Genomic DNA, 26377 nt, shown 5'->3' on the forward strand with positions numbered 1-26377 from the left:
ATTCCGACCCCCCGTACCGCCATCCAGATCCCGGCGGTCCGACCGCCGGGATCCGGATGGCGGTAGGGGGGGTCGCGGGGCCCCTGGGGGCCCCTGCAGTGCCCATGCCACTGGCATGGGCATTGCAGGGGCCCCCGTAAGAGGGCCCCTACATGTATTTCACTGTCTGCTGCGCAGACAGTGAAATACGCGACGGGTGCAACTGCACCCGTCGCACAGCTTCCACTCCGCCGGCTCGATTCCGAACCGGCTTCATCGTGGAAGCCTCTTTCCCGCTGGGCTGGCTGGCGGTCTGAAGGCGACCGCCCGCCAGCCCAGCGGGAAAGTCAGAATTACCGCCGCGGTCTTTCGACCGCGGAACGGTAACCTGACGGCGGGACTTTGGCGGGCGGCCTCCGCCGCCCGCCAAGGTCAGAATGAGGGCCAAAGTCTCCAAGGTAAAGGTAGAGTTTGATGAATGATGGTAATAGTAGGGTAAAGGTACAGGGACATACCTGGGGTAAAGACATGTTGTTTTATGTTAGGGTACAAGACAGATGTACAAAGGTGTGAAGAAGAAGGATAAGAAACAATTTTTAGACTAGAAGTATGGATGAATATAGAGGAAGAAGAGAAATGAAGGTAAAGAGTATGGGTCTCACCAAAACAATAGAAATTACAAAGTGTTTGATGAGAATATTTTCTCAGAACAGATTTCTGTAGTATATTTTCTTTGAAGTGACATGCAACCGCTGGGTGCTTTAGTCACTTACAGGATTTTGTAAACACTCTGCACCATGGTGTAAAGAAATCCATCTTTTTTTACATATTCCTTTAATTTTTCTTAACGCATTTGTTAGTTTTCTTTATTTACGGCTGCAGAATGTTAACCAGCCTGGCTCTGCGTGCTCCCGATAATTAAATGCCATTATTTTCATAGTCCCCTAAAAGCTGCCCTGGTGAGAGTACTGAGTCCCATATTTATACTTTTTTAGTGATGCATTTGCGTCATTTTTTGACACAAAAGCAGCGCAAACTTACAAAATACAATTGTATTTTGTAAGTTTGTGCTGCTTTTGCGTCAAAAAGCGGTGTAAATACAAAAGTATAAATATGGGCCTTAGTGTGCACAGGTGCACATAATACTGATATGGAAATCTAGAAGGAGGAATACATTTTTATGCGCTTGTCATTCATGGCATGATTTCAGAGTTCATGCTGTCCTTTCAACTTCTGGTGAAGGATGCTACATAACATGTAAAGTGTCACTAAGGCCCAAATTTATACTTTTTGACGCAAATCAGCACCAGGGCAGATTTGCGTCAAAAAGTTTACTGCCGGCTAATGCCATTCCATTGCGCCACCCGGGCGCCTTATTTATGGAATGACGTTAGCCGATGCTGCGGCCTGGTTTGCATTAAAATAAATGACTCAAACCGGGCAGCGGAGGCGAAGGGAAGGCTGGGGGTTGTGCATCAAAGAATGGTGCAAGTCAGGTTAGAGCCCAAAATATTGGCTCCAACCTGACTTGTGCCATTTTTTGATGCACAACCCCCATGGAAATTACTTCTGTCTTAGCAAAGACAGGAATCATGCCCCCCTTCCCAATGGCCATGCCCAGGGGACTTCTGTCCCCTGGGAATGGCCATTGAGCACAGTGGCATGTAGGGGTGTCCAAGTTAGGCCCCCCTATGCCACTCTAAAAAAACAAATATAAATACTTACATGCACTCACCATGGATGGGTCCCCCCATCCATGGGTGCCCTCCACGGGTGGGCTAGGGTGGCAGGGGATGTCCCTGAGTGCAGGGTTGGGCACTTGTGGACTGCTTCCATGGTCTCCCACCATGGAAAAGAGCCCACAGATCCTTTAACGCCTGCCCTGACCCAGGTGTTAATTTTTGACGCAAATCAGGATTTACGTCATTTTCTGGCTCCGGCTTCGGCTCTGGCTCCGCCTACCAGCTGTGCACCATTTTTGCCCGATAGGATAAATATGGCGCACGGGTGTTTGAGTCATTTTTTGGCGTTGGGAACGCCTACCTTGCATGTCATTAATGGAAGGTGGTTTCACTCATCCAGAAAATGACGCACACTGAGAAAGTTTGACGTTAGCGGAGTCTAACATCAAAGTAAAAATATGGTCTTAGTTGAGCTCCAAATTTGCGTAAAAAAAATGACGCAAATTCGGTGCAAACAGAGTATAAACATGCCCATTTGATCAGAAAATGCTACTGAAATCAAATCAGAGCTGTCGTGAAACATGGACAGAAAAGACCAATTGTCAAGGTAAATTTCTGTTATCAATGACCCTCATAGCAGATATGAAATTTGAAACATACATTTTAATCTGCCTACTCTTTTCTGAAGTTCATACCAGTGCTACAGAAGTTTTTGTCTGTCTGTTGCCTGGCTCTTGATCTCTAGCTGACTTATGAGACTTGGCTACATTTAACCAGGTTGATAGGGAGGGCACTTTTCAGTTCCATCAAGTGAGACTTTACAGACTAAATTAAATTTGTACCACTTTTCAACATTCAGAGGGGAGGCCAACGAGGTTATGTCCTGCAGAAGCCTGGTTACATTTTTATGTCAGGACAAATTCCCTTTGGGGTTCACAAGTGTGATGCCCAGACATGGAGTGGGCACAGGAGAGCTGTGTACCACTGACTCTGGCATTCTCTATTTTTGAGATTTTGGTTCGCAAAATGTTAGCCGATAGCTTTGCAGCAAAAGTGAGAGTAGGAAGCCAATGTTTTAATAGGAGTAGGCCATTCTGAGACAGAAGAAACTACTGCCTGAAAAATTACCATTTGGTACTGCCATTTGTTAGGGGTTGGAACCAGGGTTAAGAGGACTCCTACAACTAGAGGAGGGCTGTAGTCTGAGAAGTCCGTCTTGAAGAATTAGGGATTTGCCTTTAGGTATAGGGAAGCAGTGCTATCAATGCCTATAGAAAACCTTCACACTTTTCAAAAAATATTAACCTACGTTTTCCACAGAGAATCTGTTAGTGATCCTTCGGTTATTTATTTATGCAATAGCCAACCTATTGAGGTTCCCAACAGGTGTTAACCTTTTGTAGAAGACGTGGATTCATCAAAAGTGCCTGCAATTGTAAGCTTCCTTGGGAGGTGGCTGACATACAGTAAGATGCCATGAGGAAGGGGGGGGACAGGCAAGGGTAAGCAAGAGCTATACAGTAGCTCTTGGTGGACACAGAAAAGTGATGGTAAAACTTGTCCTAGAGTCATCGGTCAGCATTTTGGTATGGCAAGCCTATTCTGCATGCACTGAATACTGCTAGGAGAAGATCACACTCATGCAAACAGCAAGGGGAAGAGGATCTGCACGGATGAGAGAACAGAAAGGTGAGGTGACTGCTAGGACGGTGGTAAGAGTTCTTATTGCAAGCACATTACTCTGAAGGAAATGCTTAATCAAATCCTAAGTGGGTGTTGCCATCATGGCAGACAGGTTCTACCTGGATACCAGCAAAGCTCCAGCTTCAGAGACCTCGTAACAACAGTGGATCAACTTGGACAAGCAAGTATGACATGCTCCAACAAACATGGAGGCAGGGAAGGCAACATGAAAGAATCAAAGAAGAGAAACACCACAAAACTGTGGAACACTGAGTGGATTAACAGACAATCTAAGAAGGGAAATCAAAGCAACTACAAATTATTGCAAGGCATAGCGATACACTCTACCCAAATTAACCTAGTAGTGTTTTATGATGTGGAAGCTCTACCCGCCCACAACAGATGATAAGCAGTCTAGCTTCTGGCTTTCCAGCACCCCATCATTCACAACCTCCATTCTCTTCCCAGTCAGACTTTATTGGCCCTAAAATTGCTATGAATGGCCTTAGTAACTGACTCTCTGCACTTTTCTGGAAAGTTTGCCCTTAAACTCCCAGCACGTGAAATCCATGGTATCTGATGTCATATCTTGGTTTGAAAACTTTGCATTGCCATTAATCCAGGGAGCCTTACACAATTGCTCTTTGCAGCTATGGTCAGGGGCTAGCCCCATAGGCTGCTGGGTATATCTTGTGCCCTACCACAGTTTGGCCCACTTGGGAACTGTCCTCATGTTAAATTGGAAGAATCCTGTAATTTTAGTACGTAGTTGATCCAGGAACACTTTGTCCAGCAGATATTCTGAAAGGAACCTCCATCAGAGGGCATGTTGGGGACAGAGACAACTGTACTGGTGAGTGGCCAGAGAGTGCGAAGGAGAGGTATGCTGTCTCTATTACTGAGGGGGAAATTACCCATGATGTGAGCCAGTAATCTATGCGTGAGAACACTTCATGTTAAGGTGAATAAAAGGAATATTCCTGACTTTCCCCATGTCATTCTCTCCATATGTCTGCTAGGTCCAAAATGTCAATGATGCAAGTTGGTCGGTCAGTAGCCTGTGCAAGGTGTGAGCATTACCACTTGGATCTATCTAGTTCTGGGGTCAGTTCTTAAATGAAAATCTCCTCCCCAGATCACTTCCTCTGTGTCGAGACATCTAACTGCTTTGCGCATGTTAGTGAAAGAATTCAGGGTGTCCACTTTCTAGGCATACATATTAATCATAGCCAATCTTCTGTTGTAGAGGGACTTAAGAAGCTCTATGAACCCACCCCTGAATCTTTGAATGTGTTAGTTAGTGATAAATCATTGGTTCTGTGTGCTAAAGTGCATACTACTCTCCAATATGTTTTCAGTGATGAAAATAATTTGGCCTATCTCCATTTACTAGCAAAGCTAACTGTGCACTGTGTGTCTAGTTGTTTTTCCTCCAACATTACAAGATCCACATTATGTCTAACAAGGTATGCCAACATACTCCTGGTTGTTTGAAGATTGTTTAAGCTTCTGATATCCCAGAATAGTATTGTCACTGCTTTCCTAAAAAGGCCTACTCATCAATTAATCAAAAGAAAAATTATTGCAATGCACCGTTCCTTTACATAGTTACACTGATGCAACCATTAAAGAAGGAAACTTAGCTTGTTGAACTGTTTCTCAACTGCTACCATCCCCTCCCACACTGATTATCATAATTGTCAGGGCCAATTCCCTCTGCTATGTATTCTGCTGTGGTGACACACACCTAGACCTTTGGTATGCTAAACAGTCTCCCAACTCTCTTCAAGCATCTACATTACTTTTTGTAAGAGGTATGGATACCATTAAGTATATAGAGGCATTAACTCAAAGAATTAATTAGGACTGAGCGGTGGTTCGTCTATGTACGAGGCGCATAGTTTCAGTATAGTGGCAGCTTGTAATCTCCCAGTCTCTTGGCCAGTGTTCAGGGAAAACATTCACAAGGACCATGGCGACACCCCTTCACTGCACTACTTGTTGTTGTCCAGCTGTCTTCACTGGTTATAAGGGAAGAAGGCCGTTCTTTTGTTGGCGATGTCTTCCCAATGTTGTCATGTCTTTTGCAGAATGAATGCACTGCTACTGCACCAGAAAATACTTAGGATCTCCCATCCAGATCTATTTTGAGTTGTGCAGTGTGTAACAGGGCATTTATGCCTCTGAACTGCAGAATTAATTTTAAGTCTGAAACTTTAGTTGGCTTTCTGTATTACCACAGTGAAATCATGAGAGATCGCTAAAGTCATGCATTCTCATTGTTCTCTGGAGGAACGCATCCTGATCTCTGAAATTAAGGACTTTTGCTATAATCGAGTGAGAGTGAGCCCACAGCAATGATCTAGGGCCAGGGAACAGTGAGCTCTTTCAATCAGAAACACATTGGCGAAACTGAATGGAATGCCTTATCATCAACGGGTTCTGTGAGTAGTTGGTCCTCTAATGGAGTTGCTTCTTACAGATGTTACCTCCAACAATTTGACTCCTAAGGGCATGTCCATAGTGGAGATATCTATATCTCTGAATTCTGCCAACTTGTACTCTTGACATAAAGGGGCTTTTTTACAAGCCTCTAGCTCCTCCTTGCCCCACATTGATGTCATTTTTTTTAATACTAATGAGCCGTTAAAGAGGCATTTTTGCTGTGCCATATTTACAAAGTGGTGCAATGCATGCATTGCACCACTTTGTAGCCTCTAGTGCCCCATAATGCGTGCGACAGGCAAACTGTATACAAGGGAGGAGTACCGGCACTAGGAGGCCTGCAAAAACGGTGTAGTGAAATTTACAAGATTTCTCTGCACCATGTTTGGCGTCATCTTTAACACCTGCTCAAAGCCATCAGGGAGCTTCCATCGGAGGAGGAATCAGAGTCAGTGTTGTCACCGCCTGTCTCTGGCATGGTGCTCCCCTCGCCCTCCATCCCACTAGTCCCCTCAGCGTCAGTGGACTCTGCCTCCTGGGTCCTGTGGGATGCAGCTCCCTCAGTCGCCAGTACCCCTGCTCCTCTGCCAGATGATGCTATTGCACACATGGACAGGATGACAGAAGACAATGGGGGGAAGACAAAGGGAACACTGTGTCAATTACAGCACCAACACCACAGATGGCATACACATTACCGTCACACAGAGGGATCAAGATTGAGCACTATGCACCACACTAGCATTCCATTGGCTAGGTACCACAGCAAGATGAGAGCCAACCACCGCCATCTGCACCCCTCCTGGGACCCACTAAGCCCTGTTTGACATGGAATGTCACCTAGCTAGTTAACAAGATTTTGCCATACTCCCATTTACCTTAAGCTGGACCATGAAGCAATGTATGAGCTGGCATTCAGGGGCACCCACTAACTGAAACCCACCACCAGGATCGCATGCCAGGCAAGAAAGATGGTTGTTACACAAAATATACTCACCCCTTTGTGGTTGCTGTGCTGCCCTCAATTGCCCATCTAGCTCTGGGTAGGCCACCGCCAGTATGCAGGCCATCAGGGGGGTCAGGTTCCAACGGGCATCCCTCCTTCTTTGCGAGGCCATCCCCAGCTGGGCCTCTGCAGTCTTCCTAGCCCACCGTCTAAGGTCCTCCCACCTTTTCCTGCAGTGGGTGCTCTGCCTGCTAAAGACCCCATGGACTGCACGTCCTTGGTGATGGCACGCCACAATCCCTTCTTCTAATGGGCACTGACCTGCAGAGGTAGTACAGACAGGAGGACACCATTAACCATACAATCCAACTCACTACCACCAGACATACCCCCCACCAAAATGACACACTGCCAGCACACACATCTCCATGCAACCTTGTTGCATGCATTGTCCCCATGGTGTACTCACCTGTTGGTCTGGAGACCCATACAGCTGTCCATACAGGGGTAGGACCCCATCCACCCGGTGCTCCAACTACTCTGAAGTGAAGGCAGGCGCCCTCTCCCCTGTCACACAGGCCATGGTAGGTTCCAGACATAGGTCACAGCATCACACTAAGTGGAGGTGTTGTCCTGTCAAAAGTCAGGAATCAAGTGAGGTATAGACAGAAAATGGCGGTCACGTCCATAGCGGTGTAAACTGTCACTGCCTGCCGGTGATCCTCATTGGACACTGTACTCCATAGAGCCTCATGTAAGCCAATGAGGAATAGCACAGTGGTGCAAGACCGCCTTCCGCTATGATGCCCAACACCAGTGGAGTTGCATCACTTCCATTGTCCCTACATACAGGACAGGTGGTCGTCATTTTATGGTGGTGGTCAATAATCTGAAATTGGAATCTGCATCATTGCTGTCAATTGTACATACATTGCCATTTACATTGTCCAATTGGATACATTCTCAGTTACACTGAGATGGTGGTTCCATTGTTCAGTTTGTGATACCCTTCTCAATCTTGTGTCCCTTAGATACCTACCACTGTGGGGGATCTCCCCTCTTGTGCAAGTTCTATTCGCATTCCAATTCTGGCTACTGGTTCTTTCTAATTAACAGCGGTCAAGGCATCTTTAATGTCACTGCCAATGTTCTCAATAGTGCTGGCAAGGGTTTTGTCTGCCTTGCTCAAACACATTTGCAGATACATCACTTTCCCCCAAGTGAACATTTTGCCACTGAGAAGGCTGGATTTTATGCAATGGGACATATTCCAAATATTATTGGGGTCATTGATGCATTTGTACCACCCTAGCACAATGAACAGGTGTACAGAAATTGGAACAGTTTCCACTCACTTAATTTGCAAATGGTGTGCCTGGCTGACCAGTACATCTCCCACGTCATTGCCAAATATCCTGGGTCGGTGCATGACGCCTTCATTTTGAGGAATAGCAGCATCCCAAATGTGATGGCACAACTACAGAGGCACAGGGTGTGGCTAAGAGGTGAGCCTGAGTGCCCACCCAAAGCATGTCAGTTTATGGCTTCAGGAGCCATCCCCCATACCATTGTGAAAGATTAATGTTTGTACCTCAATTCTTGCAGGTGACTCTGGCTACCTAAACCTGTCCTGGCTCTTGACCCCTGTGAGGAATGCCAGGACAGGGGTTGAGAATCAGTATATTGATGCTCATGGGCGAACCAGGAAGGCCAGGTCAGATGCCTCCATCTGACAGGTGGATCCCTGTGCTACTCCCCTGAGAAGGTCCACCAGATAGTTGTTGTCTGCTGCATGTTGCACAACCTGGCCCTCAGACAAACATGTGCCAGAGGAGGAGGAGGGTGAAAATTCTCCTGTGGCAGCAGTGTACCCTGAGGACAGTGAGGATGCGGAGGTAGAGGATGAGGATGTGGACAACAGGACATCAGTAATTCTGCAGTACTTCCAGTGACACACAGGTAAGACAGGGGAATTGACCATTCCTCTGATTATTTATCTTTTCAGTGTGGCTGTAGCATGATGGCAGTCACTTCCTTTGCATCTCAACTGACTGTCACCTATGCCTTCTTATTTTGCAGATGTTCGTGTTATTACAACTGTGCACTGATGTGATGACTACAGACAGCTACAGGCCATTATTTGTATGCAATCACAAAGTTCAGGACAATTACACAAGATGTAACTGATGATATTATTGCACATTTTCATCACATAAAGCACTATCACTCAAGTTGTGTTCAAGGGTGTTTCTTGAATTGAAAAATAAAGGAGTAATAGTGCAATGGAATGGGGTGATGGTAGAGGACATTCCAGGGTATTGGTTCAGTCTGTTTGTAGCAAAGGTCCAGTGTCCAAGGGGCCATAGGAAGGGGAGCAATGGCAGTTCAAAGTGGACATGGTGATAGAGGGGAACACAAAGTAGACATTCAGGAGGGTCTCATTTCCTGGTGTTGGTCTTAGCAATTGTATCTGGCATCTGTCTGGATCACAGGGAATGTTTGTGGGGTGGTTTACCTTCTGTAGGGGTAGGGGTGCTGGTAGCCAGTGGGTCCTGTGGCAGGGCCTCCTGTCCACTAGCTACAGTAGATGTGGAATACTGTTCAGTTGTATGGCTAGTGGAAGGGGCCCGCTGGTGTGCTGTGTAGTCTCTCATGATGTTGGCCATATCAGCCAGCAACCCTGCTATGGAGACCATGGTGGTGTTGAGGGCCTGCAAATCTTTCATGATCTCCTGATGGTGTACCTCCTGCAGCTGCTGGCTCTCCTGTATGATGTTGAGAATCTGACCCATCTTGGTCTGGGATTGTTGGTAAGCCCTCAGGACATTGGTGAGTGCCTCCTGGTCAGTCGGTTCCCTGGGTCTGCCCACCCCCCCCCGGAGCACAGTTGTCCTCCGACCATCCCTTGTCTCCTGTGCCTGTGTCCCCTGAACAGTGTACCCACTGCCACTGTCCCAAGGACCCTGATTGTCTTGGCTATGAGGTGTGGACTGGGGTACCTGTACAGGTGGGCACACTGCTGATTGACATGTCCTGGGGACAGAGGAGTGGGGACATTGGGTGACTGCTGTGGTGTTGGGTACTGAGGGGGAATCTCTGTGGTGGAGTGGGTGTGGGCTTGGGTTGCCAACTAACCAGTGGTCCCTGATGGGCCAGGTAGTTCATCCAGATCCTGAAGTCCAGAGTTACTTTCATCAATGGGGGAATCTTCTGTTGGGGGATTGGGTAGCCATGGTACCTCCTCGCTGCTGAGATTGGCTGGGGCACCTCTGGGGGTGTAAGTGGTGTATTATGCTACACGTCTGTGACATTTTCTACATCCCATGCTTCCCCTACATTGTTGCTGTTGCCCTGACACCTTTGTTTGCATATGGTGATGTATTGTGGGATTGTTGTGCATGCATTGGTAGTGGGTGTACATACAGGGCTGGGAGGGATGTTCATGCAGTGGGTAAGGCATGCAAGGCTTGGCATTGAGGTTGGTCAATTGTGGTGGTGCACTGTGTGGGATGGAGTGGAGTGATGGGTGTCAGGGTGAGGGGTAGTGGTGGCATGCAGGTATGTGGGGGGATAGGTAGTACATTTTGACTCACCAGTGTCCAGTCCTCCAGCTACTCCAGTGAGTCCCTCCATTGCCAAGACTTGCTCCTCCCATGCTGTGAGCTGTGGGTGAGGTGGTGGGGTCCACCGCCAGTTCTCTGGATGACGATCTGGTGCCTTGCTGCCATGGAACGTACCTTCCCCCGTAGGTGTTCCTCCTCTTCCTGATGTAGTCCCTTATTCCTGGATGCTGTCCCACAGCATTCACTCTGTCCATGATTCTCCACCATAGCTCCATCTTCCTTGCATTGGAGATTTGCTGTACCTGTGCTCCAAACAGCAGTGGTTCTACCCTGACTATTTCCTCCACCATGACCCGCAACTCCTCATCTGTAAAATGGGGGTGCCTTTGTGGAGACATGGGTGTTGTGTGGTGTGTGTTGTGCAGTGGGTGTTGTATAATGTGGTGGGGTGTGTGATGTATGGATGGGTGTTTGTGGTGTGTGTAGTTGTTGCTGTGATTTGCGGGGCTATCTATGCTATTTTCCGTGTTCATAAAGGGTTGTGTGGGTGTGTCTTTTATAGTGCTGAGAGTGGGTGGGTGGGGTGTGTGTATTAGTGTCAGGTGTGTGGTTTTAGTTTTAACCAATGTTGTGTTGTTTTGTATTTGAGGGGTTATTTTGACCAGGCCGGTGTGTACCGCCAGTGGTTTACCGCCATTGAATGTCCGCCGTGGTGTTTCATGGATCATAATGTGGAGGGTGTTGTTTTGTTGGCGTGACAGTATGGTTGTTCGTACCGACACTTTGCCACTTACCTTTGGTCAGGCAGATATGTGTTTGTGGCAGTATTCTATCTGGTTAGTGTGTGTGTGTCATAATATGGCAAACAAATGTTTGCCTCCGTAATGGTATGTTGGCAGCGGTCACCGCAACAGTAAGCAGGATTTACCGACAATGTCGTAGTGAGGGCCTTTATGTCTGACTTTTCAACAAGTGGAGGAATCTTTGGCACATTTTATATTTTTTTCCCCTCATATGCCTGGTCTAGAAAAGCCTGGATTATTCCTTTATAGAAACAACTTGACTGCAGACAGCATGAGGATTCCTTACGAGTCTTGCACACTGATTTTTTGCAGATGATTGTTAGCACAGTGTCTAAATATATTCTATGGAGCTGGTCTATTAGATCTAAAGTGATGGCCCTTGCTTCTTAGTTTCCTGATAGGGCTAGAGTATTTCTCTTTTTCCTTTCATGAAATGGTTTTAGGATTTTTTTCCCAATATGATATTGTATTTTAAATTAATTTAAGGCATATTCGTGTCTTAATGAGATGTGTGTATTCGGAGGCCTAGGCACCATCTGGTGATGCAGGCTTGTTGTGCTCCTGTTAATGAGATTTATTGTTTGAATCCTTAATGCATTTGCATTTTTATGTGTGTCAATATTTATGTAGCTATCTGTGAACCTTTATTGTTGGAAAATACCAAACACAGTATTTTCATGATGACTATGAGGATATATATGCCAAGACATCAAACCCCCCCCCACCCAACATCTAGGGTGCTGTGCAGTATGGAGGAAGCCTTGGGGGGCCACCGGGTAGTGGAAAAACTAAGGATTCCATCTAATTATTGTGGTATCCTGAATAGTTCCCAAAAATGTTGAACATCTGCAAGACTCTGGCAATAGAGTTGGCTGGCTTGGTAAGATAAGGCATCACTTTGACAGCATATAAGGAGATACGCTCCTTTCAGTCTCCACCGGCATTCACTCCCTTTATCAGTGGATCTTGACAGACCCAAGCAGCAAGCAGCTCCAGAACCAGTGTGAAGATCATAGGGGAAAGAGAGCAACCCTATCTCATGCACTTCAGTATTGCACCATTCACTTTTACCCTCACCAAAGGGCCCTGATATAGGAGTTTCACCCAGCTACAAAATTTAGTCCATCTTGGCTAGGATGGCAAAGACATAGGTGGTCATTACAACCCTGGCGGTCGGTGTTAAAGCAGCGGTAAAACGGCCAACAGGCTGGCGGTAAAAAAAATGGAATTACGACTGTGGCGGAAACCGCCAACATAGACAGACACTTTAACACTCTGACCGCCAAGGCGGTACAAACAAACACCGCGGCGGTAACCACCAACAGACAGGCGGAGGACAATGTACCACCCACAGAATTACAATAGGCCAATCCGCCACTTTTTCCGGGGTGGATTCACCGCGAACAAAAACACGGCGGAAACAGGACTTGGAAGGGGAAACGCTCACCTCTACACCTCCCATGAGGAACCAGGACGCCATGGAACCGGAACTTCAGATTCTTCCAGCCTTTATCTTCCTGCTCCTCTACCAGGAGCACGAACGCCGGTGACGAAGACCACAGTGAGTACTGCACCTACGACACAGAGGAGGGGGGAGGGAAAAAACAGTGACACACACACGCCGCAACACTCCCACCCCCACCCCCACCCTCACCAACGACAACACACACACTAATACATCATGATACATTACAGTTACAGCCCCCAACCCCCCCTGGCTGAATGCAAGGATAAAAGGAAATGAGTCGAATTATTGTAATATATCCAAAGACAGTTCATAGTGTGAAGATATTCACACTATAAACAAATATATACACCAAGAATACAAGTCCAAGGTATTCCACTATCATAGTCCGTGGACCACTGGGCCCAAAAGGCATGGGCGAGGCCCACACTCAATACCCGAACATGACGGAGAGAACACTGCTGGGGCATCAGATAGAAATAAAACAGGCACCTAAGGGGGAAGGGAATGGGGGCACCTCAGCCGGATGAGTGCACGACGCCAGATCCACGAGGGGGCTCCATGCGCACTGTTCAATCCTGGGTAGTGCAAAGCCACAGTCTCTCAAGGCTCTACAGTGGGTGGTTTGCCCACTGTTCAATCCTGGAGACTGCAAAGCCACAGTCTCTCAAGTCTCTACAGTGGGTGGGTTGCCCACTGCTGCATCCTGGGGATTGCAAAGCCACAGTCTCTCAAGTGGATGACATTATCCACTGGTTTCTGGAGGGGTATTTGTACCCAGAGTGCTTCATCCTGCCAAGGACTGTGTGAGTGGATGTGATACTCCACTGATTCTGGAAGGGGCTTTGTGCCGAGAGTGCTTCATCCTGCCAAGGACTGAGGTAGTGGATGTCTTTCTCCACTGGTTCTGGAGGGGGCTTTGTGCCCAGAGTGCTTCATCCTGCCAAGGACTTAGGTAGTGGATGTCTTTCTCCACTGTTTCTAGAGGGGGCTTTGTGCCCAGAGTGCTTCATCCTGCCAAGGACTGAGGTAGTGGATGTCTTTCTCCACTGGTTCTGGAGGGGGCTTTGTGCCCAGAGTGCTTCATCCTGCCAAGGACAGAGGTAGTGGATGTCTTTCTCCACTGGTTCTGTAGGGGGCTTTGTGCCCAGCATGCTTCATCCTGCCAAGGACTGAGGTAGTGGATGTCTTTCTCCACTGGTTCTGGAGGGGGCTTTGTGCCCAGAGTGCTTCATCCTGCCCGTGGCGGCCTCACTAGTGTCAGAATCATTGGCGCTCACTGGCCTGCGGTGCTGCTGGCGGCGGTGTCCTGGGCAGCGGTGTCCTGGGTAGTGGTTCTGCTGGCGGCGGTGTCCTGGGCACCGGTGCTGCTGGCGGCGGTGTCCTGGGCAGCGGTTCTGCTTGTGGCGGTGTCCTGGGCAGCCATTCTGGGCAGCGGCAGTGTCCTGGGCAGCGGTTCTGGGCAGCAGTTCTGCTGGCAGCGGTATCCTGAGTAGCGGTTCTGCTGGCAGCAGTGTCCTGGGCAGTGGGGCTGGTGGCGGCGGTGTCCTGGGCTGTGGGTCTGCGGGGCTGGTGGCGGCGGTGTCCTGGGCAGTGGGGCTGGTGGCGGTCTTGTCCGCCATGCAGATCTTCCCAGACTTGCCGGTTTTACTGTGCCCCTTCCCCACCTTGGATGGTGGCGTAGCTGTCTCCACACTCCCAACTGTACCCCTGAGAGCGGCTTTGGTGGCTGATTTCTTTCCCCTGCACTGGCCAACTTTTTATGCTTTACAGGTGGGGGACTGTCCGTGCTCTGGCTCCTTGCCACACTGGCTGCCCTGCTGCCTGGCGCACTCCAGAAGCCAGTTACTACTGGCACCACTGGTCCCGCCGATGTTGTGGCTGAGGTGCTGGGTTGGGACCTGGAGAGTCGGGCCCCAGGAGACTGAAAGGGTGGGGGAGGTGAGGGAAAGAGGTCAAGGTTGGACAGGAAAAGTTTCTTAGGAACACTGTGACGGGTAGCTGGAGGGGGTTTGGGAGTGGAGGAAGAGGTAGTGGTTGTAGGAGGTGTACGTTTGGTGACTTTGGGTGAAGGTGCATGAGCTGGAGGCTGTCGTGAGGTGGATGGCTGTTGGGTGGGTGTGTGGCTGTGTTTGTGTACCTTGGGAGGTGGCCTCACAGACACACTGGGAGAGGACACAGGGGACGTGTGAATGGTAGTAGGGGTGGTGACTGCACGTGAGCGGAGTGTGGTGGTGGGTGTGCTGGTGATGGACTTAGTGGCTGAGGATGTACTGCATGCAGGTGTGAGTGGAGACGAGACAGGGAGGGAGGAGGGGGACACAGTGGAGGCAGTGGGTGTTCATGTGTCTGCATGTGTCTGATGCTTGCGTGAGTTCCTGTGGGATGTGTGGTGCTTATGTTTGCCAGAGCTTTCCTTGTGTGTTGAGGTGTGTGCATGCTGGTCTGATGGTGTGCTTGGGATAGGCTGAGGTACAGTGTTTTGGGTCTGGGTGGAGGAAGTTGGAGGGGGGAGGCTAGAGACTGGGACAATGGCTGCCATCAGTGCTGAGGCCAGAGTCTGAAAAGCTCGCTGATGGGCTGCCTGACCAGAGTGAATGCCCTCCAGGTATGCATTGGTTTGTTGCAACTGCCTCTCTCCAACCTTGTTGGCATTCAAAATGGTAGACTGACGACCAGTGAGGGTCCTGAGGAGGTCAATGGCCTCCTCACTGAGGGCAGCAGAGCTCACTGGGGAAGGGCCTGAGGTACCTGGGTTGAAGGAGAAGCCCACCCTCCCAGGTGAGCAGGCTCAGGCAACTCGCTGAGGGGCTACTGGTAGGGTGCTGCTGGTACGGGGCTGGTGGCTGTACCTATAGCTGGGGTGGTCACATAGGTGTCCGCCACCACCTGGGAGCTCCCATCGGAGGAGGTATCTGAGTCTGTATCTGAGTCTGTTTCTGCAAGCAGGTCGCTCCCCGCTCCGCCATCTGTGCCACCTCCACTCCTTATTTTTTCCTCCTTTTCCCCGCCGCTGCGTCCCCTGCGGCCTCTCCCACCTCCACCCTCCTCCTCACCATCTCAGATAGCCTCTTTTCCTGCCGCTGCATCCCCTGCGGCCCCTCCCGCCTCCCCTCCTCCTCACCATTTCAGAAAGCCTCTTTTCCTGCCGCTGCATCCCCTGCGGCCCCTCCCGCCTCCTCCTCACTGTTTCAGATAGCCTTTTTCCCGCTGCTGTGTCCACTGCAGCCTCTGCCCCCAGCCTTCCCATTCGTCAAGCCCTGCCTTCTCCCAGCTGCCACTCCCACCAACTCCTCCTCTTATGGCATCCGCGGTGCGGCCGCGCGCAGTGGCTGCGCCGCTGTCGCGCAAATGGCAAAGTCCATCTGTGCCCATCCGCGCCAAGACCGCGCCCAGCGCCAGCCCCCCTGGCCCTCTCAGACACACCTACTCCCCCCACGCCCTCCACTCTCTCAACCCAGGCCCGCACCCCATCTAGCCCCACACACTCACGGCCCATTCACCTGCCACACCTGTCATTTCTCCTGCTCCTCATCCCTCACACCACACACCAACCATAGCTACCCCACCTTCAACAAACACACCTCCAATGCAAGACTCACCCACGCTGCCCCCACCAACCAACCCTGCCGCACCCCAGTCCACAACCAGAACACACCCCGCAACAACACCCTCACGCACCACACCAACACCACCCACCACAACCACCTCAACTGCCTGCTCCTCAACACCCGCTCCCTTCACAAACATGCCATAGAACTCTGGGACCTCATCACATCACACTCACCTGACATCGCCTTCCTCACGGAAACCCGGACCAACCCCTCCTCGGAACCCGACATAGCCATCGCCACCTCCAAGGGATACAAACTCCAACGCAAAGACCGCCTCAACAGGCTAGGTGGTGGCATCGCCATCCTACACAGAGACACCATCAAAGTCACCACCAGCTCCCAAGACACTATCAACAACACAGAACACATGCACTTCCTGATCCACATCAACAACAACTCCACCCTCAGAGGTACATTAATCTACAGACCACCAGGACCACGCCCCGCCTTCTGCGACACCATCGCCGACACCATCAGCTCGCACGCCCTCACTTTCCACAGACTACATCCTCCTCGGTGATTTCAACTTTCACTTAGAAACCCTACAAGACCACAACTCTACCTCTCTCTTAGACAACCTCACCAATCTCGGGCTCAAACAACTTGTCACCGCACCCACCCACTCAGCAGGACATACACTCAACGCGATTTTTACCGCAAGCCAACACAGCCTACACCCACACCACTGAACTCCTCTTGACTGACCACCACTGCGTCCACTTCTCCTTCACCAAACCCCACACACACTACCATCAACACACCACACCCTACCGCATGTGGGACAAGGTCCCCACAGAACGACTAAACTCCCAACTGGCCCATAACCCCCCCACGCCAACGACCCCAACACATGAGCACACAACCTCTCCAAATGGATTACCACCTGCGCAGACACACTAGCCCCCCCTCAGAAAACACATCGCCACTTGCAATGTCAAGAACGCCCCATGGTTCCCCCCTGAACTCCAAGACTCCAAGCGCAAATGCCGCCAAGCTGAGAAAATATGGCGACTAGAACCTTCTACAACCAACTTCACCACCCTTAAATCCACCATTCGCACCCATCACCAATTCATACGCACCGCCAAAAGAGATTACTACAAGACACGCCTTGACAACAACTCTAAAAACAGCAAAGAACTCTTCACCATCATTAACGAACTCGCCAAACCCAAACCCTTCACACACACAGCCCCTATGTGACGCCCTCTCCAACCACTTCCTCCACAAAATCCTGGACATCCACAACAGCTTCATACCACACACACCCACCACACACACCCCTCACTTACCCAACCCAACCCTCACTCTTGACACCCCCACAACTCTCTCCACCTGGACCCCCACCACACATGAAGAAACCGAAAAAAACATGAACTCCACCCACTCCAGATCCCCCTCTGACCCCTGCCCACATCGCATCTACAACAAAGCCAGCCCAACCATCACCCCCATACTCTACAACATAATCAACTCCTCTTTCGGCTCCACCACCTATCCAGACCCCTGGAAGCACGCGGAAATCACTGCTCTCCTAAAAAAAAAAAAAAGCCAACCCGGAGATCCTCTCCAACTACCGCTCCATCTCCCTCCTTCCTTTCCCCACCAAGGTTGCCGAGAAATTAGTCAACGCCCGCCTATCCCACTTCCTCGAAGCAAACAACACTCTTGACCCCTCACAATCCAGGTTCCGCAAGAACCACAGCACGGAAACCTCCCTCATCACATGCACTGACGGCATCAGGACCAAAGTCGACAAAGGCGAGACCGTCGCACTCATCCTCCTAGACCTCTCCGCAGCCTTTGACACCGTCTGACACCACACACTCTGCACACGCCTCCACAACATAGGAATTCGCCACAAAGCCTTAGACTGGCTCACCTCCTTCCTCACCGACCGGACCCAGAGAGTCCGCCTTCCACCCTTCCACTCCAACACTACCAAGATCACCTGCGGAGTCCCCCAAGGGTCCTCCCTCAGCCCCACACACTTCAACATCTACATGATGCCCCTAGCCAACATCCTCCGAGCACACGGAATCACTATCCTCTCCTATGCAGATGACACCCAACTCATCCTCTCCCTCACCTGCAACCCCACCACCGCCAAAACCAACATACACGCTGCCCTCCTTGACCAACTGGATGACCACTAACCACCTCAAGCTCAACTCCAACAAAACCGAGATCATCATGTTCGGGCACAACAAAACCACATGGGACGACTCCTGGTGGCCCACCGCCCTAGGCCTGCACCCACCCCTGCAAACCACGCACGCTACCTCAGCATCATCCTGGACCTCTTCCTCTCCATGACACAGCAAATCAATGCTCTAACCTCCTCCTGCTTCCACACACTCTAAAAAAATCCTTCAAATGGATTCCCTCAGAGACCAGGAAGACAGTCACCCATGCACTCATCAGCAGCAGACTGGACTATGGTAACGCCCTCTACGCCGGCACCACACAAAACTCAAACTCAAACTCCAGAGAATCCAAAACACAGACGCATGCCTCGTCCTTGGCCTCCCCCGCCACGAACGAATCTCACCACACCTCAAATCCCTTCACTGGCTCCCCATTGACAAGAGAATCACATTCAAGATCCTCATCCACGCACACAAATCCCTCCACAACACCGGCCCAACCTACCTCAACAAAAGAGTGAACTTCCACACTCCCACACGCAACCTCTGATCAGCCGACCTCGCACTAGCCACAGTCCCCCGCATCCAACGCACCACCACAGGAGGCAGGTCCTTCTCCTACTTCGTCCCCAAACCTGGAACACCCTCCCCACCAACCTTCCCAAAACCAAAGACCTCCCGCTCTTCAGAAAGAACCTCAAGACATGGTTGTTCGATCAGTGACCCTCCCTGCCCCCCCTCGATTTCCCCCAACCCCCGCGCCTTGAGACCCTGATGGGTGAGTAGCGCGCTCTACAAATTTTTTTGATTGATTGATTGTATTGTCACCTCCAGTCTCAGCCATGGTGCTCCCCTCGCCCTCCGTCCCACTGGTGCCCTCAGTGTCGGTGGACTCTGCCTCCAGGGTCCTGTGGGATGCAGCTCCCTCCGTCGCCAGTGCCTCTGCTCCTCCGCCAGATGATGCTAATGCACATAAAGACAGGATGACAAAAACAAGAAAGGGGGAGAGAGAGAGAGACAAAGGATACACTGGGTCAATGACTGCACCAACACCACCGTTGGCGTACAAAGCACACTCACACACAGGGAACAGGCCTACGCACTATGCATTGCACTAGCAGTGATATTGCTAGCCATTGCGAAGCATGAGGTGGGGAACACACCACCACCTGCAGCACACCTGGGACCCACACAGCCCTGGCCAGTAGTGGATGCTAACAAGCTGGGTGGGCATTATTTTCCCATCAGACCCTAGCCACCAGCTATGTCTGGCCTGGCCTAGGAGCACTCGAGGACACACAACCACCACCCAGATACCACCCCACCAGGTGTAAGTTGTAATGATAGCAACTGTACTCACCCCCTTGTGGCTTCTGTGTTTCCCTCAAGCACCCATCCAGTTCTGGATAGGCCACCGCCAGTTTGCGGGCCAGGGTTCAACAGGCATTCCTTCTTTGTTGGTCGGTCATCCCCTGCTGAGCCTCTGCAGTCTTCCTTGCCCAGCATCTCAGGTCCATTTCTGAGACTGTGTGCCCCGCCTGCCATAGACCCCCAGGGTCTGCACCTCCTTGGCGATGGCAAGCAGAATACCCTTCTTTTGATGGGCGCTGACCTGCAGAGTCAATACAGACAGGAGAACCCCATTAGACGAACATTCCAGCCAGTTACACATATGGCCCACCATACCCGTTTACAACACTATTGGCATACACATAGCCAAGCACTCAATGTGTACCCAGCCAGGAGGACATCCCTCCCCCTTTACACAATGCCTTCACACACACCTCCATGCATTCATGCCACATGCATCGTGCCCACAGTGTACTCACCTGTTGGTCTGGAGGCCCTTACAGCAGTCAGTTTTGGGGTAGGACCCCATTCAACAGTCTCTTCAACTCCTCTGAAGTGAAGGCTGGGGCCCTTTCCCTGGTCACACGGGCCATGGTAGCTTCCAAACACAGGTCACAGCAGCACATGCACTGTAGGTCCTCTCCTATCGAAGGTCAGGTAACAAGTGAGGAATCAGATAGAAAATGGTGGACATGTCCGCGGCGGTGCATACCGTCACCGCCGGCATAGGTCACCATTGGCCACTGTAACCCAGAGGGCCCAATATTAACCAATGAGGATTTGCACTGCAGCTCCCGACCGCCTTCTGCCACAGCGCACAACGTCAGTGGAATTACCTCACTTCCACCTGTCCCTCCACACTGGACAGGCGGACACCATTTCAGGGGGGGCAGCCCTATGGAATAATGCTGCGTCACAGGAGAAATAGGCACATACTGGACAAATCACACTGACCCATTTCATGTTTACAGAATGCAAACTACTGTTGTGGCTCCATTGTTCAGTTTGTGACAGGCTCCTCACTCTCTTGTCCCATAGATACCTACCGCTGCAGATGAATAGGAGATGGAGACATACCCCCGTGTACAGACCCCTGGTGGACTTGGCTACACTGGAGAACAGGCACATAATACTCACCTATAGACTGGACAGGGCCACAATCTATGTGTGTCCAATTGGAACCTAACCTGATATCTGCTATCTGTCACCCCACTGGGAACCCCCCTCTTGTGCAAGTGCTATCAGTACTCCATTTTCCTGGTGACTGGTTCTTTCCAAGTGACAGTGGGCTTGGCAGCAGGAATGTCACAGCCAATGTTCTCAATAGTGCTGACAAGAGTATTCTCTGCCCTGATAAAACACATGTGCAGCTACATTGCATTCCCCCAAGTTGAGGATTTGGCCACTGTGAAGGCCGAGTTTTATGCAATGGGACATATTCCCAAAATAATTAGGGTGATTGATGCAACACATATTGCATTTGTACCCCCCGCCAGAATGACCAGGTGTTCAGGAATCGTAAGAGTTTCCACTCCATGAATGTGCAGATGGTGTGCTTTGTGGACCAGTACATCTCCCATGTCAGTGCAAAGTATCCTGGGTTGGTGCATGATGCCTTTGTCCTGAGGAATAGGAGCATCCCAAATGTGATGTCCCTACTACAGAGGCACAGGGTGTGGCTAATAGGTGAGCCCTGGTTCCCACCCAGTATATGTTGGTGTATGGGTATGGTGTGGGCCATATAGGACAGTGTGTGGCTAAATGTTGTCCATCAATAATTGCAGGTGACTCTGGTTACACAAGCCTATTGAGGCTGCTGACCCCTGTGAGGAATGCCAGGAAAAGGGCAGAAGAACATTATAATAAGGCACATGGGTGAATCAGAAGGATAATTGAGAGAACCTTTGGCCTCCTGAAGGCCAGGTTTCGGTGCCTCCATCTAACAGGTGGAACCCTGTGCTACTCACCCAAGAACGTCAGCCAGATAGTAGTGGCATGCTGCATGTTGCACAACCTGGCCCTCAGACCCCATGTACCTTTTCTGCAGGAAGATGAGACTGGAGATGCCCCTGTGACATCAGTGGATCCTGTGGACAGTGAGGATGAGGAGGCAGAGGATGAAGATGAGGACAACAGAACCTCTGTGATCCGTCAGTACTTCCAAAGACACACAAGTAAGACAGTGTAACTTTACATTTCAATTAATTTGGTTGTATTCTGGGTGGCATTGGCATGCTGGTAATTCCCAATTCAATGCCCACTTACTGTTCCCTCTGGATATTCATTTTGCAGATGTTGGTGATTTGACAAATATTCCTGGTGTGATCACTACAGCCAGCTACAGGTCATTAATCTATGCTCATTCTACGTACAGTTCATTTGTAATGGTTGTACCTGTTTCAAACAATACATATTTGATATACATGACATACTCAAATTTGTTTTTTTCAAAGGGTGTTTATTTAAGTGCTAACATATGGGGGAAAGTGCAATGGAATGGGGTGATGATGAAATAAAGTCCAGGGTATTGGTCCAGTCTGTTTGTAGCACAGGTGCAGTATCCAAAAGTACATGGGAAGGGGAGCAATGGCAGTTCAAGTTGGATAGGATGACTGTGTGAGGCACAACGGGGACAATCAGGAGAGTCTCATTTCCTGGCAGTGGTCATGGCAAGTGTCTCTGGCTTCTGTGTGGATCGCAAGGAACGTTTTCAGGGTGGTTTACCTTCTGCAGCGGGAGGGTTCATTATGGCTTGTGAGTCTGGTGGCAGTGGAAGTGGAAGGCTGTTCAGATGAGTGGCTCGTGGCAGGGGCCCGCTGGTGTGACACTGCCACCCTCATAATGTTGCCATATCTGCCAGCACCCAAGCTATAGAGATCAGGGTGTTGTTGATGGTCTGCAAGTCCTCCCTGATCCCCTGATACTGTCCCTCCTGCAGCTGCCTGTTCTCTTGCACGTTGTCCAGGATCTGGCCCATTGTGTCCTGGGAATGTTGTTAGGCTCCCGAGATCTCGGAGAGTGCCTCCTGGAGAGTCGGTTCCCTGGGCCTGTGCTCCCCCTGGTGCACAGCAGTCCTCCCAGTGTGCCTGGTTTGCCTGTGCCTCTGTTCCCTGAATGGTGTCCCCACTGCCACTGACCCCAGGTCCCTGATTGTCTTGGGTATGAGGTGTGGCCTGGGGTCCCCGGGGTCCCCGTACAGGTGGACACACTGCTGATTGATGTGTCCTGTGAACAGAGGTGTGAGTACGCGGGGTAGGTGCTGTGGTGGTGTTTACTGATGGGGAGGCTCTGTGGTGGTCTATGACTGGGCTTGGGTAACCGTCTGTCCAGTGGTTCCTGATGGGGAAGGTAGATTGTCCAGATCCTGAAGACCAGAGATACTGTCATCACTGTGGGCCTCTTCTGTTGGGAGACTGGATGGTGCTGGCACCTCCTCTCCAGTGACATTGCCTGGGGTACCTGTGGGGATGTAAATGATGTGTTATGGTTAATGTGTATGACATGTTGTACATCCCTGGCTTCCCCTCTGTGGTTGGTTTTGCCCTGTCAGATTTTATTTGTGTATGTTAGTGTATAGTGGGATTGTTATTTCTTTATGATGTGCATGCTTTAGTGATGAGTGTCCATGCAGGGCTGTGAGGGGTGTCCATGCATCAGTACAGCATGCAGGGCTTGGTATTGGGATTAGTGAGATGTGATGGTGGAGTGTGTGGGATGTAGTGGAGTGATGGGAGTGAGTGTGAGGGTATGTGATGGCATGCTGGTAGGGGGGGGTGATAATTGTTGAAAGTTGACTTACCAGAGTCCAGTCCTCCTCCAACTCCAGCCAGGCCCTCAGGATGCGGTATTGCCAAGACTTGCTCCGCCCATGCTGTGAGTTGTTGGGGAGGAGGTGGGGGTCCACTCCAGTCCTCTGTATAGCGAGCTGGTGTCTTGCTGCTGTGGAACGTTCCTTCCTCCTAGGTTGTTCCACCTCTTCCTGATGTCGTCACTTGTCCTGGGGTGCTGTCCCACGGCATTGACCTTGTCCACGATTCTCCCCCATAGCTCCATCTTCCTAGCTATAGATATCTGTTGCACCTGTGCTCCAAAGAGCTTTGGCTCTAGCCTTACAATTTCCTCCACCGTGACCGTTAACTCCTCCTCAGTGAAACGGGGGTGCCTTTGTGGTGCTAGGGGTGTTATGTCAAGTGTGTTGGTGAGGGTGTGTTGGGTAGTGTTTTGGGGTGTGTGATGTGGAGTGCGTGAGTGGTGTATGGGTGTAAGTGGTGTTTGGCTCTAGTTGTTGCAGTGGTCTTGGTGTCTAGTGGCAATGATTTGTATTCGTAAGGGGTTATGGGTAATGTGTGTGTGTTTTATAGTGGTGTGGGGGTGTGGGTTTGGTGTGTGTTGTTTGAATTGTCCATGGAGGGGTTGTTTTGTCTGTGGGTGCCCATTGTGAGCGCGGTGGTATGTACTGCCAATGGTTTACCGCCGTTGAATGTCCGCCGTGGTGATTCGTGGTTCATAATGTGATGGGCGTTGTTCTGTTGGCATAACGGTGTGGGTTTTGAGACCGCCACTTTATCACTGACCTTTGGGTTGGCAGATTTGTGCATGTGGATTTATTCTGTCAGATTGGTGTGTGTGTGTCATAAAATGGTGAACGGATATCTGCTGCCACGGGGGTAAGTTGGCGGCCGTCAGCGTGGCGGTAAGCAGGATTTACAGACAATGTCATAATGAGGGCCTGAATGTCCTCTGCCAACCTGACAAATTATGCTGTCAGTCAAACTTAAAATCGACCCCTTAGATTGATAGACATTTTTATAATTTTTTTACTTTCTTGTGACTAATGTGGTTTCATTTTCTGTATGTGTCACAGAAGGCACACAAATGCTGTCAATTCTTTTATATTTATATTCTTTGCTTTGTAGTAGTTTTAACTCATCAAGCTAATAGCATAAGAACTTAATTACGAAAGTCACTCATTCTTTCAAATATGCACTGGGCTACACCATTTCTTTCTTAGGTGAAATCCACTGGCGTGACGGTACTTGAGGGGGCCTCCCTGCAAAGTTTACAGAGGGGCCCCCGTCACTAGACTCACTCAGGAGCTCTAATGTCACGGTACTGTGCTCAGTGGGCCCCCTGGAGTTACCCCCCAACCCCCCACTCGGGCTTAGGGGGTCTTTGTTACGCCATTGGTGATATCGTTTAAGACAATGTATAAAGGGGCATTTTAAAAATCAGAAATGTAGGTTTCTACTGAACATTTGTAATGAGAAATATTGTACACTCTATAGACCTGCTGTGCTCGATTTGTCATCATACTCTCTGGCAGTAAAGGTCAAGCTTGAATGTGGGTGGTTTCGGTCATAGAAGAAATTATCAATCAACTTGCCACATCGAGGAAGAATACTAACTATGAATCATGTTTCAATAGTGAAATTCCAGAAAAGAGACGTTTTTCGATTGATGAATAAGTATAGCAGGGTCAAAAACAGATGTGTTTGCTGTCATAACTCTCAATTACAGAGCAGAGTGGAAACCTATGGTTTCTTTTCATGCCCTTGAAACAACTAGGATTTAGCTCTGGCTTTACCGAAGTAGAAGGTAGATCACACCTGCCCAACACAGTAAAGGGGAAAAATAATGTATTCCTATAGGTGTACTCCTATGTTTGAAATACTTTTTTGGATTTTTCTTAGACTTAAAGGGGTACTCCTGCACATTTACACAGGTTATACATTTCCAGGAATAATGACGTGTTCAATAAGAGAATTCAAAATAGTAACTAGGTGTGAAATGTCATTTGCATAAACAGAGCAGAAACGTACCTTTGCACATTTAAATTTTCCTATCTTTTCTGAACAAAAAAAATACTTTTCTTATGGAAAAACGTATCTCACAAAAGCCCTGATTTATAGGTTTCTTCCATACCCATTTCCACCATGGAAACACGCTTAATGCCAGAGTAGCTTTTAATGTGTATTTAGGTTAACCTGTTAATCGCGAATACCCACAAAATGTTCACTTCGTTCTGCAGGGCCACATCTCTTGAGCGCCCTCATTCTCACCCCACGATCCAAAAATGCAGACTACCCAAATTAATAAATGACATTCTAAATGCAAAATTGCATTATGATTGCAGTTTCACATTAGGAGGGGCAGATGTAAAAAAACATTTTTCCCAAAAGATGATTCCAAATAGTGCACTTTGGCCCATATTTATACTTTTTGACGCAAAACTGCGCTAACGCAGTTTTGCGTCAAATAAATTAGCGCCGGCTAACGCCATTCTGAAGCGCCATGCGGGCGCCGTATTTATTGAATGACGTTAGCCGGCGTTAGCCGGCGGCGCCGTCTGGTGTGCGTTAAAAAAACGACGTACACCAGGCAGCGCCGGCGTAGGGGGATATGGGGCTTGGGCGTCAAGAAATGGGGCAAGTCAGGTTGAGGCAATTTTTTCGCCTCAACCCGATTTGCGCCATTTTTGTTCACTCCCAACCCCCATAGAAATGACTCCTGTCTTAGCAAAGACAGGAGTCATGCCCCCTTGCCCAATGGCCATGCCCAGGGGACTTCTGTCCCCTGGGCATGGTCATTGGGCATAGTGGCATGTAGGGGGGCACAAATCAGGCCCCCCTATGCCACAATTTTTTTTTTTTTTAAAACACTTACCTGAACTTACCTTAATGTCCCTGGGATGGGTCCCTCC

The sequence above is a fragment of the Pleurodeles waltl genome, chromosome 1_1 (assembly GCF_031143425.1).
Source record: "Pleurodeles waltl isolate 20211129_DDA chromosome 1_1, aPleWal1.hap1.20221129, whole genome shotgun sequence".
In the NCBI taxonomy this organism is placed as follows: Eukaryota; Metazoa; Chordata; class Amphibia; order Caudata; family Salamandridae; genus Pleurodeles; species Pleurodeles waltl.